Source organism: Engystomops pustulosus, chromosome 3 (genome assembly GCF_040894005.1).
Source record: "Engystomops pustulosus chromosome 3, aEngPut4.maternal, whole genome shotgun sequence".
In the NCBI taxonomy this organism is placed as follows: Eukaryota; Metazoa; Chordata; class Amphibia; order Anura; family Leptodactylidae; genus Engystomops; species Engystomops pustulosus.
This window is the reverse complement of record NC_092413.1, coordinates 82,116,768-82,122,767: the sequence shown is the minus strand read 5'-3', so window position 1 is coordinate 82,122,767 and position 6,000 is coordinate 82,116,768. Positions and strand designations below refer to the sequence as shown.

General features: G+C 43.8%; 1 protein-coding gene across 2 annotated transcripts in view; it reads left to right on the top strand.

The window, feature by feature from the left end:
* Positions 1–3,064: 3,064 nt before the first annotated feature.
* Positions 3,065–6,000, top strand: part of WTAP (WT1 associated protein) — a 45,183-nt gene continuing 42,247 nt past the window's right edge. Inside the window, exon 1 of one of the 2 annotated variants that reach the window (XM_072141231.1) lies at positions 3,065–3,337. The gene's annotated coding sequence lies outside the window, so the exon portion shown is untranslated. The remainder of the gene's footprint in view (positions 3,338–6,000) is intronic. The other variant, XR_011854123.1, reaches the window with a different exon arrangement.

Sequence of the window (6,000 nt, the reverse complement as noted above, 5' to 3'; positions counted from 1 at the left end):
TTTGGAAAGAAGTGCTAGAAATCTTAGGCAGGGTGTTCTCGGTTACTATACCAGCTGTACCTCTCTCCTGTTTGTTTGGGATTTTGGATATAGATAATTTACTGAAATTTCAAACGGTGGGGATTCAGCGGTCCTTATATCAAATGAGGAAGTTGATAGCTGCACATTGGATTAGGCCACGGCCCTCATCTGTGCTGGAATATATAACTAGGGTCAATAATGTGATCATTCTGGAATATGGCTCTTACTTGAAAAGGAACTCCATAGGTAAATTTGAAAAAATTTGGGGGAAATGGATGGATACGGCGGGTCTGCCATCACCACAGCTGTTACAAATAAGGTAAGTTTGCAATATCAGCTCTCCCGAGCTGCATAGGCAAGTTAGTTATTTGGATACATTGGTAAAGATAGGGAGTATTATCATTTTTGTTTTGGGCACATATGCCCTACCCTTGGGAGGTGACTCTGGGGGGGTGGTATGGGAGGGGTGTTATTTTTGGGTTTCTTTTTCGCTATGTTATGGTATGTTGTTCACTTGAAATTCATGATATGGCAGATATCCTTAGGTCTATTGTACTCACGGATTGCGGGATAATATAGGCCATGCTTGGCCGATTCAGTATGTATCTCCTCATAATGTACATTTGACCAACTGCAATGGATAATTGTTGTGTGTTATTGTAAAAGTTTATTAAAATCAATAAAAATAAATTTGATTTAAAAAAAAAAAAAAGAAAGTAGAGATTGTCTCACAGATATTAAGTCCACTTCTGTAGACAGTAAAAAAAGAAAAAAATTATGAACTTTTGAAGGTGGAAACGGAAATGCAAAAACAAGAAAGGCTATCAGTGGCAAAAGATTTAAATAATTCTTTGTAATGGTTCTATATAGCGAAAAACCTTGAGAGTGCAGTCACATGTGGCACTTGTGTTAAAAGACACCGGGTGCTGGTTATAGATCGCATGCGTTTCCATGGAAACACATTTGCGATTGAGTACAAGGCACACCCCGGGTGACTGTGTTGTGTTTGGGCTCCATAGCCGGTAAGTCTTTGCTGCATAGTGCAGCAAAGACTTAGCAGTAACACCCGCACGTTGACGCCAGCGAAGCTCCCGGCAGCTCCAAAAAGATGGCAGCGCGTGGGCACTGCCATCTTGTGGGGGAGATCGTCGCTCCCCATGAAAGCCTCTGGTCCATCTGGATTTTACCCATTCATTACTATGTGCTAATTGCACATTGTAATCTATGAGGATGAAAATCCCCATATACTGTAGTATGGCAGTATATGGCAGGATCAATCAGACAACCAAGGGTTAAAGTAGCCTTGGGAGTCTGAAAAATAGTAAAAGCAAAAATCAAAAAAGTTTAAAAAAGAAATTATAATAAAAAAACCTAAAAATTCTAATCACCCCCCCCCCCTCCGCATCACGGCATCCAAAAATGCCTGATCTATCAAAATATAATAACGTTTTTTCACTGCGTTTAACCCAGTATCGGAAAATAGTGGCCAAATTTCAAAATGGCACTTTTTTGCCATTTTGAAAAATCTAAAAAATTCAATAAAAAGTGATCAGAAGGTCGTACAGCCCTTAAAATTCTAGCATTGAAAACTTCATCAGAAGTCTCAAAAAAATGACACCATCCACAGCTCCTACACCAATAAATAAGTTATTAGCACCAGAAGATGAAGTGCCTGAAAGAAACATTTTGAACAAGAGGTTTTAATTTTTGCAAATGTATGAAAACATAATAAAACCTATACAAATTTGGTATCCCCGTAATCGTACCAACCCAAAGAATAAAGTAGACATGTCATTTGGGGCGCACAGTGATTGCCCGTAAAATCCAAGCCCACAAGAAAACAGCGCAAATGCCTTTTTTCACCAATTACACTGCATTTGGAATTTTTTTCTCGTTTCCCAGTATACGGCATGGAAGAATAAATACCGCCACTATGAAGTGCAATTTGTTACGCAGAACACAGCTCTTTATGTGTAAAAAAAAAGTTATAGATTTTTGATTGTGGGGAGTGAAAAATAGAAATAGAAAAAACAAAAAAGGGGCAGGTCCTTAAAGGGTTAAGTTATTTTCACACAAATGTGTGAAAACGGCCATATGCTACCCATACTGTACCGTTGCGGTACGGATAGCATACAGTCCCATGTATTTTGATGAACAATACGTCCATCCATCCTCTATCTTTCCCTGTAAGAATGGCTTTGCCACACTCCTCCTTATGGAGAGGGGAGGGCAGTATGCAGGGCAAGTGCCGGGACCCAGGGCTGCTGGAAGGGGGCCCACAAAAGACTGTACATAAGGAATCCATAGGGTACAAGGGGGGCTTTTTGTAAAATAACCATGATGGGGCTGTTTGGTATGATAAACTAGGGATTTTAGGGAACGGAAGACAGGAGTAATTTTAGTTTCTGAATTTTGATTGTCGCCACATGAGTTCACTGCAAAGGGGCATACTATGGCTCTGTTGCCCAGGGGCCTACTGAAACCTGGAGCCGACCCTGGCTGTATACATGACTGGGTGTGAATACGTTCGTGTGAAACTGGCCTTAGAGATACAACCAATATTATTTATTTGTACATTTAGCACGGGTGGGTGGGTGATTTGCAGGGTCTGTAGTTCACCTGATGCAGTAGCGAGGCTAAGTAAACCCCTGGTAGTTACATTATTTTAGGTTATAGCTACTAAAGATTTTTCTACTTTATTCCACTTGATGTTTCCAATTTAATAACTGCGCATACAATAAAAATTGGTTCACGTCATATTTAGTCAGCAAAAACACAGATCTTGGCTGACCTCTACTATGGTAGTATTGCATAAATATGTGCAATTACATTATCTGCTGGCCCAGCTATTCCCTAAGAGAAGTCCTACAACAACAGGGCGGCAGCTAATTGACATTTCTGCACACCATGCACAAGTCTGAACCGTGTTCGATTTTTGTCACAAAACGTTCAATGGCAAACTTTTGACCAAGACCTTGAAGTTTTGCCCGTATTTCGGTCCGCACAGCAGCATTTCTGTGAAGAGCCAGGAGGTGTGTCTGTGTGTAACATGGAGGCTGGCTGGAGTTTCATTTCCCCCTCCTCCGCCGCCATTTTGTGTCGGACTTGCAATAGTGAAGCAGGAGTGCGGAGGGCAAAAAAGAGGAAACAGACAAGAGCGGGAAACGGAGTCTATGTGATCGAGTAAGATCTGCGGTGATACGGATAGAAGCTGCGTGCACTGAAATTAATCAAGTACTACGTCAGATTATTCATCGTTCCTGATCGGGCGGTGAAGTCAGCAGGAGCCGCCCGGACTGCGAAGCTCCCGCTGCAGGTGAGTCCTTACACGGCGCGGGTGTCTATCCATTTCCCGCTCTCATGTGAGGTGACCCTGTGATACACCGGGGCTAAGCTCCTTGTCCGTGTTTGCGGCCCTGCAGTGTTGTTTATCGTGTCACTGTGTTAAAGATGGCGGAGGGGAAGGTTTCTAGGCCTTCACAGTCCTGACCTCGGGTTGGTTGTAGTTTGAGTAGGAAGCATGTAGTAAAAGCGTGAGGAGAGTGCGGTCCTTGTGCTGAGGCCTGGGAGGCGCGTGCGGGAGGAGAATCCGGGTGACATTGCCTGGGTGTGCGCGGGTCCTATACACTGCATGTGAATATGCTATGAGCGCTGCTGGGAGGATTGTGTGTAGTCTTGTGTTTCACATATATTTCACCGAGTAGTTCCTTAAGTTGTTAAGTGACATTACTGGAGTACCAGGGACATTTTAATTAAGGAAGTACAAGTAAAAATATTGAAGACCTGGAGGTTTTCTGGTTGCAGCATGTTGAATCACATGTGGTTACCTGAAGTACATTGTGCACATGGAGCCTTGCAGTCAAGTCCATTCACAATGAGGCCGACTATTGTCCGAGCTGTCACATTGTGACCTTAGATGAGGGGGCTAAACCGAAAACTACCCTCCACGTGTTCTCCCCAGAAACCCCTTTATGATCAGAAAATCCTCTTTATTGCCATTACGTATGGACAGGGCTCCCGGGCTGTTCCCTCTCCTTATAGGGTGAGTTGCTGATGTAGTTGGGCTCATGAATGCTGGAAAATAACAATGGTATGGCTTGTGGAAGCATGGGTGTGAAAATGGAAATGCAAAAACTAAAGGGGTTCACCATGGGGCACTTTGTCCAGAACATAACTATATCAAATAAATCACAGCTCCCTGTCTTACAAAAGCCGTAACTTAATTTTCTCTGTTTTTAGAGCTGTATGAGGCTATCTAAAACATAGATATTGCAAGTCCTATCACAGTCTAGCGCTGCTGTTTTGAGGTGAAGCAGGGACTCTTTGCATCATGGATATTGTTGTCTTCACTGTGGTCAGTTTGTGAAATCTGGCCGGCGCATGGTCTGTAATTCATGGATCAACCACGGTTGGGTGTCACTGACCTTAAAGGGAACATACCACCACGAATCTACCTATAAAGGTAGATCGGGTGGTAGGTGGATCAATAGGACGTGAGGATAGCCCTTTATAAGGGCTAATCCTCATGTCCCCGCATTGTTTTGTGAACTTATATTATCGCTTTATGCTATTTTTGTTATGCAGCTACTAGGGCGTGAAGTAGCTGCAGCTGTGGCTACATGGCGTGGCTACTCCATGCCCCAGTAGCTACTTTACCCCTCCTACCCACAATCTTCGGTGCGCAGCTGCGCGCCCTCGTCCGATGATCCTGCCGTTGGCGCAGAACAGCAGGCCCGCACCTGTTTCGGAGCAGTGACCGCACAGGCGCGGGCCTGCTGTTCTTCGCATGCGCAGACGGCAGGTTCGTCGGACGAGGGCGCGCAGCTGTAGCCCCAGTAGCCGCATAACAAAATTTGCATAAAGCGATAATATAAGTTCACAAAACAGCGCGGGGATGTGAGGATTATCCCTTAAAAGGGCTATCCTCACGTCCTATTGATCCACCTACCACCCGATCTACCTTTATAGGTAGATTCATGGTGGTAGGTTCCCTTTAAAGAGGACCTGTTGCCATATTTTGGCCACCCTAACAATACTTGGTGATTAAAGGGGTACAGGCCCTCCCCATATCACTTCAAATTGGCTACCAGTGGGGCACTGTACCTTAATTACAGTCGTTTTTCTGATATTCAAATTACCTTTACTGTCCCGTTTCTAGTGGCTGTGACTCTTCTGTCTCCCAGGCCGGCAATGAACCACACCCCATTATTTTGACAGCTCTGTCTCTCTGCCTCCTTGTACTTGGTGACTGTCTGCCAATATTCAACTCCAGACATATACAGCTCTATTTACATTCATGCCATGTAATCAGAGTAATCACAGGTCCTTTAGACTTCTAACAATAGCAAACTGTACACAAGGGAGGGTGGAGAGGAGTAGAAGTCCATGGAGAATGCTGTGACTTCATGTGATCACATACAGTAGATACATGTATGGGATACAGTTTGCTATTGGTAAGAGGCTAAAGATGTCACCCTGGTCATGTGACATGAACTGTGACCATTAAGGAGGCATGGGGTGGAGTAGATGGGAGGGGACTGATGATCAGGAAACGCCCCTTTTGATTCCAGGTAATATAAGATAAAAGGTGATTATATGGTTATCTGAGGTAAAGCATTTTTAGCTAAAAGAAGACAGCCAGTCAGTTAGTAGAGCTCTATAGGAACCTGTCACTAGCTGTATATGTGCAAATCTGTTGACAGGTTCCCTTTAAAGAAAATCTGTCATCAAAATCAAGACCCAGGCAGTGTGGTAATCTTCTTATATTTGTTATCCATGGCCTCCTTACTTCTAAAAACTGTTAAAATTATGCTAATGAGTCAAAAGGCTACGGGCTTGGTATCAGAAGCACATTGTGCAACAGATTCACAGGATGATATATTCTTGGGCTACATTCACACCATGCCATAAGGGGGACGTATATGCGGCAGACGTATATATGGCCGATATACGCCCCCCATAAACGTCAATGGGTGTGCA